General features: G+C 44.0%; 1 pseudogene; it reads left to right on the top strand.

Annotated features, from left to right (window-relative positions):
* The first annotated feature begins 9410 nt into the window (after positions 1-9410).
* On the top strand, positions 9411-10386 carry LOC112296307 (heterogeneous nuclear ribonucleoprotein A1-like; annotated as a pseudogene).
* The last annotated feature ends 4054 nt before the right edge of the window (positions 10387-14440 follow it).

Raw genomic sequence — 14440 nt, 5'->3', positions numbered from 1 at the left:
TGGATCCACCTTTACAACATCGTGCAGAGTAATTTCACTGCCCTAAAAGTCCCCAGAAATGTCTCTGTTGAGGGTTAGCATACATGAAATAAAGTACACACCTGAGTTTTTTACCTGCAAATCCACCACTCAGATCAAAGCTGTAGAACATTCACATCACTGCACACAGCCCTTTCACACCTCCACCCAGCCAATGCCAGTATTGTGACACCATCTGTGTGGCTGCCCGTGTCAATTTTTCCCTTCTGTTCATTGCTACGTATCCATTACACGGCACACCACGACTTATCCATTTTTCCATCGGTGGACACTCGGGTCACTTCCAGTTCTGGCTATTATGGATAAAGTAGATCTATACAGTCCTTTCTCAGGGGTAGGGGAGAGTGTACACGCCCCAGGAGAAGAGAGCTGTTGGGCCAGAGAGTGAGTGTGCCAATTATTAAGTTATTGTACCATTTCTTGGGTCCCAACTCACTTTGCTGACCTCTGCTTCATGGCATCGGGGTGGGGTCTCTGCACACCATGTTCATGCTCTGCCACCTGGCTCCCAGTTAGGTTCTGCTCACAGAGGCTGTTAGAGGGAGGCCACAAGGCTGAAGGAGGAAGGGAGAAGTGCCCCTTCCTGTCAGCATCACCATGACAAGGCTTCTCCCTCACAGCAAGCTTCTCACCTCCATGACACTTACTTGAATCCAATTTTCAGATTTCCCAACACTTACAAAAGCAGGTTTATTGCATCCCATGTCTGAGACACCAACACTAGACAGCCAGGGCCCCTCATCCTCTTCACAGGTCTGGGTCCCAGCCCCACGGGACCCTCCTCTAAGCTCAGAGACCCCTAGCACCAGCTAGGCTCTGTCCCCCTCAGACTGAGTTTCTCCTGGGAGGTTGCTGAGCTTGAGGAGTTGCAGCCTCTTTCCTTTGTTGCAGCGTTGGGTGGGGGCTGCTGTGACAAAAGATCACAAACTGAGTGGCTTACACAACAGAAATGTATCGTTTCTCAGTTCTGGAGGCCAGAAGTCCAGGGTCAAATCAACAGGGTTGTGATCTCGCTGAAGGTGCTAGGGAAGGATAGGATCTGTCATCATTTCTGCTTCCTCATAAGATCTGTTCCAGACTGATTGAGAAACTCAGAATAGGAGTGGTGTTGGGAATTATATTCTGAAAGAGAAGTTTTGAGGATTGCTTTGTTCACTTGCATCTTTGGGCTTGAAAGCACCACTAAGTTTCAGGGTCCCACTCCTCCCCATCCACTGCCCTGCCTTTCACATGAGATATGTGAAGAAGCTGGGAATTCAACTAACATGGGGTTCTGTGACCCACACAATTAGATGTTGTGCTTGATTTTCGGCACTGTCAGCCCTATGGCTACTAAAAGTAAGAGAATTTTTAGAGCTGTCATGGAAGCTCTCTGCTGCCTTGCAAGGGAACACCTATTCTCATCAAAACCTGCCACAATCATTCCCTGTCACCATTAGGCCCATAAGAATGTCCAGTCTCAACATGGTATAGGGGTAAAGCAGTTGCAAAGACCCAGGAGGAAGTACCTTATACACCAAAAGAATAGCAAGACTATTTTGCTGGCAAATACTGGCAGAAACCTGGGGGAGTATGTATGGGAGTGGATTCTAAGGATGTTATACCAAGGAGGAGAGAATGTAACATTGCATTGGGCACAGTTGATTAAGCTGAGTCCATTTACCAGAAATTGTACATTTAATGTTAGCCCATGCAGCTGGAAGGGATTTTTACAGCGTACTTGGTTGGTTGACTTAAATTTGAACTTACCTGTAGCCTAAATTCAATGATAACAAGATGCCAGAACAACCCTGGCTTTGGGAAAGAACCCAAAGGTGTAATTCCCAGGGGGAAGTGCAGCACTCAGCGTCTTGAACTTGAAAGTTGCAGTTATGGTGAGAGCTCTCATATTCCAATTTGTCTATTTGACTGTGTTCAGAAGGTGGAGGCATCTTGGAGAATGACTGTGTGTTATGTAAGCTTAATCAGGCAGTGACGCCCACTGCAGCTGCTGTTCCAGATGTAGTTTCTGTACTGAAGCAGAGCATCATAACCCCTGGCCTCTGGTATTCAGCTGTTGCCCTACCAATTGTGTTACTCTACAGCAGTTTGCAAAGTCCACCAGAAGCACTTTGCTTTTACCTGGAAGGGCCGACAGTACACCTTCACAGTCTTGCCTGAAGGCCATGTCATCGCTCTCTCTCTGTGACATCATACAGTACTTAGAAACTTTGACTATCTTACCATTCCTCACAACATCCACTGGTCCACTACACTGATGATGTTATCCCAATTGAATCTGATGAGGAAGAAGCAGAAAGTACTATAAATACCTTACTAAGACATGCGAAAATCAGAAGGTTTACCCTGCCTGGTGTAGCTCAGTGGATTGAGCGTGGGTCTGCAAACCAAAGAGTTTCCGGTTGATTCCCAGTCAGGTCACATGCCTGGGTTGTGGGCCAGGTCCCCAGTAGGGGTTGCTCAAGAGGCAACCACACATTGATGTTTCATTCCCTCTCTTTCTCCTTCCCTTCCCCTCTAAAATAAATTCAAAAAATCTTTTTACCCCGGCTGGTGTGGCTCAGTGGATTAGGTGCTGGTCTGTGAACGGAAAGGTCGCCAGTTGGATTCCCAGTCCAGGGCCCATGCCTGGGTTGCGGGCCAGGTCCCCAGTTGGGGGTGTGTAAGAGGCGACCGGTCAATGTATCTCTCACACATCAATGTTTCGGTCCCTTTCTTTCTTGCCCCCTTCTCCTCTCCCTAAAAATAAATAAATAAAAATTCAGGGAGAACCAAGATGGCGGCGTAGGTAGACACACTGCGCCTCCTCGCACAACCAGAATTGACACAGAATCGAACAGCAAGGGGGACCGACACCAAGGAAATAGAAAATAAACATTCATCCAGACTGGTAGGAGGGGCGGAGACGGGCACCGGGGTGGAGAGGACTCACGTGGCTGTGGCGGGACTGAGACTGGCGGAGTGTGGGACAAATGGCGCAGGCAGTCCGAGCACTAGCAGACCTTGTGGCCCCACATTCGCACAGATAAACCCAGAGGGCCGGACTCAGAGTGGCAGAGAACGGGGCAGGCAGAGCAGTGGGTAGCACACCGCAGCCAGAAGTCCAGGGTCAAATTAACAGGGTTGTGATCGCCCACATTCGCCCACAGATAAACCGGACGAACGGCTGAACGGCGGGGATCAAAGCAGACCGCACAACCCAGGGCTGCTTTGCTGGAGCTCGGGGAAATAAAGCCTCAAACCTCTGATTTGAAAGCGCCCCTGGGGGTTGGGGCGGCAGCAGGAGAGACTCCCAGCCTCACGGGAGAGGTTGTTGGAGAGACCCACAGGGGCCTAGAGTGTGCACAGGCCCACTTACTCGGGAACCAGCACCAGAGGGGCCCAGTTTGATTGTGGGTAGCGGAGTGAAAGACTGAAAGCCGAAGGAGAGTGAGGCGGGCGCCATTGCTCCCACTCGGTCCCTCCCCCACGTACAGCATCACAGCACAGCGACCAGCATTACCCCGCCCCGTGAACACCTAAGGCTCCGCCCCTTAAAGTAACAGACGCGCCAAGACAAACAAACAAACAAACAAACAAAATGGCCCAAATGACAGAACACTTCAAAGCTCCAGAAAAAATACAACTAAGCGACGAAGAGAGAGCCAACCTATCGGATGCACAGTTCAAAACACTGGTTATCAAGATGCTCACAGACTTGGTTGAATCTGTTCGAAAAACAGATGAAAAAATGAAGCCTATGCTAAGAGAAACGAAGGAAAATGTACAGGGAACCAATAGTGAGGAGAAGGAAACTGGGACTCAAATCAATGGTGTGGACCAGAAGGAAGAAAGAAACATCCAACCAGAAAAGAATGAAGAAACAAGAACTTGGAAAAATGAGGAGAGGCTTAGGAACCTCCAGGACACCTTGAAATGTTCCAACATCCGAATTACAGGGGTGCCAGAAGGAGAAGAGGAAGAACAAAAAATTGAAAACTTATTTGAACAAATAATGAAGGAGAACTTCCCCAGTCTGGCAAAGGAAATAGACTTCCAGGAAGTCCAGGAAGCTCAGAGAGTCCCAAAGAAGCTGGACCCAAGGAGGAACACACCAAGGCACATCATAATTACATTACCCAAGATTAAACGCAAGGACCTACATCCAAGATTACTGTATCCAGCAAAGCTATCATTTAGAATGGAAGGGAAGATAAAGTGCTTCTCAGATAAGGTCAAGTTAAAGAAGCTCATCATCACCAAGCCCTTATTATATGAAATGTTAAAGGGAGTTACCTAAGAAAAAGAAGATCAAAAATAGGAACAGTAAAAATGACAGCAAACTCACAGTTATTAACGACCACACATAAAACAAAAACGAGAGCAAACTAGGCAAACAACTAGAACATGAGGGTTGTCAATAGGGGAGTGGGAGGGGGAAAGGGGGGTAAAGGTACAGAAAATAAGTAGCATAGATGATAGGTGGAAAATAGACAGGGGGAGGGTAAAAATAGTGTAGGAAATGTAGAAGCCAAAGAACTTATAAGTATGACCCATGGACATGAACTATAGGGGGGGAATGTGGGAGGGAGGGGAGTGGGCAGGATGGAGTGGAGTGGGGGGGGGAAATGGGACTACTGTAATAGCATAATCAGTAAATATATTAAAAAAATAAAATAAATATTTAAAAAAAATTTTTAAATCTTTAAAAAAAGTCAGAAGGTATGAGATATATCCCATGAAAATTTAGGAAAGTAAAACCTCAGTGAAGTTTCTAGAAATTCAATCAGGGGTGTCCAACATCCACGGCCCATGGGCCACATGTGTTCCAGGATGGCTATGAATGCGGTCCAACACAAAATTGTATATTTACTTAAAACCTTTTTTTTTTTTTTTTGCTATCAGTTTTCATTAGTGTTTGTGTATTTAATGTGTGGCCCAAGATAACTGTTCTTCTTCCAGTGTGGCCTAGAGATGCCACAAGGTTGGACATCCCATGGAAAGATAACCTCTTCAAGGTAAAAGACATGATGCTACGCCTTGCACAGGCTGCCTCTAAAAATAATGTTTGGTGGACTCTTTGGGATATGAAATTTATATCACATATGTGTGGGCTACATTGACTTATTTCCTGTGTAACTCATAAGGCTGCCAATTTTGTGTGGGGATCGGAGCAAGTGACAACTGTACAATGAGTCCAGGCTGCAGTACAAGCTGGGCCTTTTGAGCCAGCAGACCCAATAATATTAAGGTGTCTGTGGAAAGTAGTGATGTTGTGTGGAACCTCTGGCAAGCACCAATAGGGGAATCACTGTGCAGACCTCTAGCGTTTTGTAGAGAATCCATGCCTTCTTCTAACAACCGTTCTCCTTTAGCTTGCTATCAGGCCCTCGTGGAGACTGAATTCTTCTTCACTGGTGACCATGTGACCCCAGTTACTATAAGGAACTGGGTGTTTGTCTGACTCGTCAGGCTATAGGTTGGGCCTGCGCTGCAGTGCATCACAGTGAGCAGAAATGGGATTTCAGAGTTTGAAGCTCAGGTGGTTTCAGAAAGCACAAGTAGTTGCATGAGCAAGTGCTCCCAGTTATTTTGACACCGAGTCTTATAGCCTGGCCTCCTCTCTCTCAGCTGTGTCCGTGCTTCCTGAATGTTTGCATGAGCAGTTGACTGAGGAGGAAGTAACTCGAACCTCGTTGATAAGCGGTTCTACACAAGCTGCCAGTAGATGGCTGCAGCATTACAGCACGGCCGACCGCGACCCCAAGGACAGGCGAGGGACAGACAGGTCTGCAAGTGGGCACCACCTTGAGCGGTACAGCTGATTGTCCATTCTTTTTTATCTATTTTACTTATTGATTTTAGAGAGAGAGAGGAAGGGGGAGAGAGACGGAGAGAAAGAAACATCGATTTGTTGTTCCACTCATTTATGCATTCATTGGCTGAGTTTTGTATGTGCCCTGACGGGGGATCAAACCCTCAACCTTGGCGTATTAGAATGATGCTGTAAACAACTGAGCTACCCAGCCAGGGCAGATTGTCCATTCTTTTAAAAATGGTTTCCAGCTTCATCGAGATATAATTGACATATACCGTTGTGCAAGTTTAAGGTGTACAGTGTGATCATTTAATGCATGTATATGTTGTGAAATGTTCAGCATGGTAAGGTTACCTACCACATCCTTCAGCTGTCAGTATTACCATTTTGTTGATGTGGGTGGTTAGAACATTTAAAATCTACTCTCCTTGCGACCTGCAAATATACAACACAGGACCGTTAACTATAGTCACCATGCTGTACATTACATCCCCAGAAGTGATTCATCTTAGAACTGCAAGTTTGTGCCCTTTGACCAACATCACCTGTCTCCCCCACCCCACAGCTCCTGGCAGTCACCGTTCCACTCTCTGCTCCTGTGAGTTCAGTGTTTTCCGGGCCCACATATAAGTGAGATCATACAGCATTTGTCCTTCTCTGACTGACTCACTACTCTTAGCAGCACAGTGCCCTCAAGGTCCATCCGTATTGTCACAAATGACAGGATTTCCATCTTTCTCTGGTTGAATAACATTCCATTGTACACTGTGCTGCATTTTATTTATCCATTCATCCAATCACAGGCACTTAGGTTTCCTTGTCTTGGCTATTGTAAAAAAATACTGTAATAAATGAGGGGGTACAGATATCTTTTAAATATCCTGTTTTCAAAAAGAAGAAAACAAACAAACAAACAAAAGAAACAAGAAAATAAATAAATAGCCCTGGCTGGTGTGGCTCAGTGCATTGAGCGCCGTCCTGTAAACCAAAAGGTCGCTGGTTTGATTCCCAGCCAGGGTACATGCCTGGGTTGTGGGCCAGGTCCCCAGTTGGGGGTGCACAAGAGGCAAGCAACTGTTCCTGTTGCACATTGGTGTTCCTCTCCCTCTCTTTCTCTCTCCCTTCTCGGCCCTCTGAAAAGAAATAAAATCTTAAATAAATAAATAAATAAATATCCTGCTTTCATTTCCTTTTGATATATTCTCAGAAGTAGGATTGCTGGATCATATGGTAGTTCTATTTCTCATTTTTTGAGGGTCTTCCATATTGTTTGCCATAGAGGGTGCACCAATTTATATTTCCACCAAGAGTAAACAAGGGTTCCTTTCTCCATATCATCACCAACACCTACCTCTTGTCTTTTTGATGATAGTCATTCTAACAGGGAAAGGTTGATATCTCATTGTGGTTTTGATTTGTATTCCCCTGGTGATTAGTGATGTTGAGCATCTTTTCATGTGCTTGTTGGACATTCACATATCTTCTTTGGGAAAATGTCTGTTTAGGTCCTTACACATTCTTAACTGGATTACTTATTTTTTTTTGCTACTGAGTTGTAGGAATTCCTTATATATTTTGGATATTAATGCCTTATTCGGTATCTAGTTTGCAAATATTTTCTTCCATTCTTTAGGTTGCCTTTTCATTGTATGGATGCTTACCTTAGCTCAGCAGAAACTATTTAAAGTGATACACTTCACCATTGTAGTGTTATTTGCCATAGCCAACATATGGAATCAGCCCAAGTGTCTGTCAGTAAATGAGTGGATAAAACAACTCTGGGACATTTACACAATGGAATACAACTCGGCTATACAAAAGAAGAAATTCTACCCTTTGTGAAAGCATGGATGGACCTGGAGAACATTATGCTAAGTGAAATAAGCCAGTCAGAGAAAGACAAATATATGATTTCACTCATATGTGAAATCTAATGAACTGAACTAACAAGCAAAATAGAGACAGACATAGATAGAGAGCAAGCTGACAGCTCTGGGGTGTGGAGGGTGGATTAGGGGGTGGAAGGATCAAACAAAAAGGAAAAAGGCCCCGGCTGCTGTGGCTCAGTGGATTGAGTGCTGGCTTGCAAACCAAAGGGTTTCCGGTTCGATTCCCAGTCAGGGCACATGCCTGGGCTGCCAGCCAGGTCTCCAGCCGGGGGCATGCAAGAGGCAACCACACATTGATGTTTCTATCCTTCTCTTTCTCCTTCCCTTCCCCTCTGTCTAAAAATAAATAAGTAAAATATTTCAAAAACGTTTTACAAAAACAAAAGGGAAAAAGGACTCATGGAAACAGACAACAGTGTAGTGATTGTGTAGGGCAGAGGGGTATAAAGGGTATAAATGTCAAAGGAAACAATACAATAAATAAATAAATAAACCAACCAACCAACCAACAAATAAATAAATACCGTGATGTAGCTCATTGCCCATTCTGATAGTCCTGAGAGATGGCCAGAAGTATGGATCTACATTGATTCATAAGAAACTGCTAATGATTTGGCTCAATGGTCAGGACTTGGAAAGAACAGCATTGGAAGTTTGGTTATAGAGGTTTGGGGAAGAGGAATGTGGGAGAACTTAACAGAAGGTTGTCCACTACAGAGGAGAATCTCAGTATCCAGGTAGACAAAATGAGGTGCTCGGCAGATGCCAGCCAACCTCATTCCAGGCCACGCCAGTGCTTGCTCAATGGACCCATGAACAGAGTGGTCATGGTGGCAAAAGGGCATTGTGTGTGGGCTCGGCAACATAGACTTCCTCTGACCAAGGCCAGCCTGGCCCTGGCTTCTTCTAAGGGCCAAATGCGCAACAACAGAAAATCATGTGACTGCAGACATGGCATCTTGAAAGGTGTGTAGCTCAGTTGGTTCAGCATCATCCCACAGGGCGAAGGGTCACTGGTTTGGTTCCCAGTCAGGGGGCGTGAGAGGGGCAACCGATCAGTGTTTCTCTCTCACATTGATGTTTCTCTCCCCCTCTTTCTCCCTCCCTTCCCCTTTCTCTAAAAATTAATTAATCATCTCCTGGCTGGTGTGGCTCAGTGGATTGAGATCCAGCCTGTGAACCAAAAGGTTACCAGTTCAATTCCTGGTCCGAGCACATACCTGGGTTATGGGGCAGGTTCCTGGTTGGGGTGTGCAAGAGGCAACCAATCAATGTTTCTCTCACACATCAATGTTTGTCTCCCTCTCCTCCCCCTCTCTGACAATAAATAAAATCTTTTTAAAAAATAAAAAAATTTTAATTAAAAATAATTAATTAATTAATTTAAAAAAGAATGTTGTGCCACTGAGGATTCAGACCCTTCAGGAATGAAAGGTTGAGAAACTCCACCACAAATAGAACCCCAACCAGCCAGGATGAGAACTGAGAGCAAGAGAAATATGAGAAAAGATAGTAGAAGGAAACTATAAAAATCAATTTTGGGCTCCTGACCAGTTATAGAAATAAGAGCTACAGCCATGTATAATTTCTTCCTTAATTGTATTATTTAATTATATATAAAAAGACTTTCTGCCGGTGGACGCCGCTGAGTAAGCATCGTTGAAGTTCCATCTCCTGCAGTCATCATGTCTAAGTCAGAGTCTCCCAAAGAGCTGAAACAGCTACAGAAGCTCTTTATCGGAGGTTTGAGGTTTGAAACAACAAATAAGACTCTGAGGAGCCATGTTGAGCAATGGGGAACGCTCACAGACTGTGTGGTGATGAGACACCCAAACACCAGCGCTCCAGAGGCTTTGGGTTTGTCACATACGCCACTGTGGAGGAGGTGGATGCAGCCGTGAGTGCAAGGCCACACAAGGTGGATGGAAGAGTTGTGGAACCAAAGAGGGCTGTCTGAAGAGGATTCTCAAAGACCGGGTGCCCACTTAACTGTGAAAAGGATTTTTGTGGGTGGTATTAAAGAAGACACTGAAGAACATCACCTAAGAGATTATTTTGAACAGTATGGGAAATTGAAGTGATTGAAATCATGAGTGACTGAGGCAGTGGCAAAAAGGCAAAAAAAGAGACTTCGCTTTTGTAACCTTGGATGACCATGACTCTGTAGCCAAGATTGTCATTCAGAAATACCGCACTGTAAATGGGCACAACTGTGAAGTGAGGAAAGCCCTATCTAAGCAAGAGATGGCTAGCGCTTCATCCAGCCAAAGAGGTCGAAGTGGTTCTGGAAACTTCGGAGGTGGTTGTGGACGTGGTTTTGGTGGGAATGACAACTTTGGTCGTGGAGGAAACTTCAGTGGTCGAGGTGGCTTTGGTGGTAGCCGTGGTGGTGGTGGATATGGTGGCAGTGGGGATGGCTATAGTGTATTTGGTAATGATGGAAGCAATTTTGGAGGTGGCGAAAGCTACAATGATTTTGGCAATTACAACAATCAGTCTTCAAATTTTGGACCCATGAAAGGAGGAAACTTTGGAGGCAGAAGCTCTGGCCCCTATGATGGTGGAGGCCAATACTTTGCCAAACCACAAAACCAAGCCAACCAAGGTGGCTGTGCTGGTTCCAGCAGCAGCAGCAGCTATGGTAGTGGCAGAAGGATTTAATTACTGCCGGGAAACAAAGCTGAGCATGAGAGGAGAGCCAGAGAAGTGACAGGGAAGCTACAGGTTGCAACAGATTTGTGAACTGATCCAAGCACAGTGGTGGCAGGGTGTAGCTGCTACAAAGAAGACATATTTTAGACAATACTCATGTGAATGGGCAAAAAAAACCCTCGAGGACTGTATTTGTGACTAATTGTATAACAGGTTATTTTAGTTTCTGTTCTGTGGAAAGTGTAAAGCATTCCAACAAAGGGTATTTAAAAGATTTTATATATTTATTTTTAGAGAGAGGGAGAAAGAGAGGGAGAGAAACATCAATGTGTGGTCGCCTTTTACGCGTCCCCTACTGGGGGCCCGGCTGCAACCCAGGCATGTGCCCTGACTGGGAATCAAACTGGTGACCCTTTGGTTCGCAGGCCAGTGCTCAGTCCACTGAGCCACACCAGCCAGGGCCCAACAAAGGGTTTTTAATGCAGTTTTATTTTGCACCCATGCTGTCGATTGCTAAATGTAATAGTCTGATCATGACGCTGAATAATGTGTCTTTTTTTTTTTTTTTAATGTGCTGTGTAAAGTTAGTCTACTCTGAAGCCATCCTGGTAAATTACCTCAACAGTGTGAAATTAGAATTCCCTAAGGGCGATGCCAGGTTCCACCTGAAATTTATTTATATCCTGCTTGGGTACACAAGCCACTGTCTTCAGAAACCTTGGTGTAGTTGAATTGATAAGTTACTGTGTTGTGAGCTGGAGTTCACCATTAAAAGGGTCACCCAAGCAGAGTCATGGAGTTTATTTGGTTACTAATGGTTGTTGGCACATTCTATGTGATATATCTAAATTTTGTTATGGTACCAGCTAAAATTATAGGTGGGAATGAAGTTGGTGTATCATCCATTATTGTGTGTAATCAATAAATGATTTAATATCCTCTTGGAAAAAAGAATTATATATAAAAATATACTATTTCCTGCTTCTCTTTTACCCTTATTAGTTTATAAAGCAATTCTTTTAGCAGGTAACTCTACAACTTAGTCTCTGGGTCACAAAATATCCAAGTGGAATTATGACTTATTTAGAGGAGAAACTAACACCATTAATACTGTGGCTGTCATTTGGAGAAGATTGCAAAGGCTGTTGGGATTTTGTGTCTTTCCCCTTTGGGGACAGGGTGGGAGCATATTTTTTTGAAGGATGCTGGCATTTTGTCAGACAGAAACATAAAATTGTCAGCATTGCTGATGGAAGTTCAAATACATGTAGAAGGGTTGTATTGATGCTGAGAAGCCAAAGAGGTGGGAGGGGGAATTGTGCCACATCTGGCTTTGTGATGCCGGCACAGGGACTCTGCAACCACATTTCTTCCTTGTCTTCTGGCTCTCTGTTAGGTTCCCCTAAGAGCAACACTAGAGAATGACTGCAAGGCTAGAGAAGGGAACAGGGGTCTCGCTCCTTCCTGTTTGCTTTCTGCTCCTATTGCTGTCACCCAGCCTTGGTCCTCAGGTTGCCAACATCAGTTGATTTCCATATCCAGTACAGAACCAGTCAGAGAACACCCCTTAAGAAGTCAGAGTCCCCAGATCTATGTGGCTCCTCTCCTGAGCCTTAACAGTATCAGCAATAGCCATTCAGCACCCTCTCCTCAGAGTCTGATTTCCAGCTGTTCAGGGCCCCTCCTCCAACCTTAGAGATTCATAACTCCACCTCTTCTTCTTGTTCTCTCAGCCCTGAAGGTGGGACCTGCTTCCTGCCATTATTATCTCTGTGCTATCCCAGTTCCTCCAAATGCCTTCCTTCCACTGACTGCTCAATCAACTCTCTATATGTAATCCTTTCTGTTGAAATATTTTGTGTAGTTTGTTTTCCCAGCTGGATCCTGACATATAGTGCCCTTTAGTGGTTATTTGTCAATTATATCTCAATGGAGATGGAAAATAAAAATAAGAAATGTGGGTAAAGCATATGAATAGGTAGTTTATAGAAGAAAACCCCCAAATGCTAAGAGGGATAAAAAGATGTTCAAACCCATTGATTATCAGAGAAACACAAATTAAAGCAACAATGAGATATTACTTTACGCCCATTAAGTTGGCAAACACACACACACAGAAATCAAATGCTGGTACCGAGGTAGGGATATAGGACGCCTAGTATACTGCTGCTGGGAGTACAGGCACAGCTATTCTGGAGAACAATGTGTCAGCATCTAGTTAAATTAAGTATATACCTAGCCCGAGTCCCTGTAATTCTGCTCTTACATATACATCATAAAGAAATTCTTTTGTTTTTACTGTGCAAACTAACCCAACAACTAGAACAGGAACAGAACCATAGAGATGGAGATCACATGGAGGGTTGTCAATAGGGGAGTGGGAGGGGGAGAGAGGGGGGAAAGGTACAGAGAATAAGTAGCATAAATGGTAGGTAGAAAATAGACAGGGGGAGGGTAAGAATAGTACAGTAAATGTAGAAGCCAAAGAACTTATATGTATGACCCATGGACATGAACTATAGGGGAGGAATGTGGGAGGGAGGGGGTGGGCAGGATGGAGTGGAGTGAAGGGGGGGAAATGGGACAACTGTAATAGCATAATCAATAAATATATTTTAAAAAGAAAAAATAAATTCTTACACGAGGTGTAAGGTAACATATGTGACAAAGCTTACTGTAGCTTTATTTGCGGTGACTGACAGGTGCAGGCAATCTGGACATTTGTCACTAAGGAAGCAGGTATGACATTAGGGAACACTGTGCAGTATTTGCAAGCAAGATTGTATGTAGACCCAGCAATACAAAGAGAGCCTAAAAGCACGATGCTGAGTGACTCCTGTGGCCAGTAATGACAGAGTAAGTAATGTGAACCATGGCACTCACTGAGAACTAGACGAGCTCAGCAAACTACGAAAAACATTTGCTTGAAAATATCCAACTGATAACAGATCGTGAAGAATTACAGGGAAAAAATAGGGGAGAAAGAAGAAACTGAGAGAGAGGTGAGCTCAGCATTTAAGGTGGCTTATCCCTTAAGGCTACCTGCTAATTCCAGAAGGGGCAGATGAGAAGCTGAGAAGCTGAGCACAGCTGTTGATAGATTTGTGTGGCAAGAAATCAACTCGGAGTTCAGGGTTCACCAAAGAGGTGGCACCTCATGCTCTGGGCTGAAAATCCAAAGGTCTAGGCGGAAGTGTAAAGTGGAAATAGAATAGACCTGTCCTTTAAGGGACAGTAGTCAAGCTCTGAGCCATTTCAATCCCTGGAGACTGGACAAAGGAAATCCAGGATTTCTAGTGTCCCAGCTGTCTGCCAGAAGCCAATATAAATCTTCTCTGGAGGAAAATAGCATCAAACTTGGCTTCAAATTATTTATACAGTTTTCTATATTACAATGTCCAGCACTTGATTTAAAATAATCAGGCCATAGGGATGAAAGAACATTGTAATAAAAATAAAATTAGAAAGGCAACAGATAACAGAAACAGAGCTACAGGGACTCCAGTAATGGAATTATCAGACATTAAAATAATTATATTTAATACATTTAAGGGAAGAGAAAACAAAATTGAGAGATTCAGCAGACAATTTGAAACTACAAAAAGAATCCAGTGAAAATTCTAGAAATATAAAATACAATAAGCCAAATTAAGAGCTCAATGGGTGGGTTAAACAGGACCTGAAGAGAGAATGAGTGAACTGGAAGTTAGGTCAGAAGAAATTAAGCAGAATAAAGCTTGGAGAGGTAAACAATAGTAAAATACGAAGTAAAAGGAGGTAAAACGCATAGAAAATACAAAGAGAAAGACTAATGGAGATATTATTGGCGTACTAGAAGGAAGGGAGAGAAAGAATGGGGCACAAACAATGTTCGAAGAGTGAATGGGTAAAAATTTCCCAAAATTCATGACAGACATCAAGCCACAATTTCTAGAAATCATATGAACCCGAAGCAGGGTAAAACTAAATAAAGAAAACCTCACTGAGGCACGTTAGAGTACAACTTAGGAAAAGCAAAGAAAAAAATATTCAAAGCAGTCAGAGGGAAAAAACAAAGATTTCC

Source organism: Desmodus rotundus, chromosome X (assembly GCF_022682495.2).
Source record: "Desmodus rotundus isolate HL8 chromosome X, HLdesRot8A.1, whole genome shotgun sequence".
Classification (NCBI taxonomy): Eukaryota; Metazoa; Chordata; class Mammalia; order Chiroptera; family Phyllostomidae; genus Desmodus; species Desmodus rotundus.
This window is presented reverse-complemented; position numbering and strand designations above follow the sequence as displayed.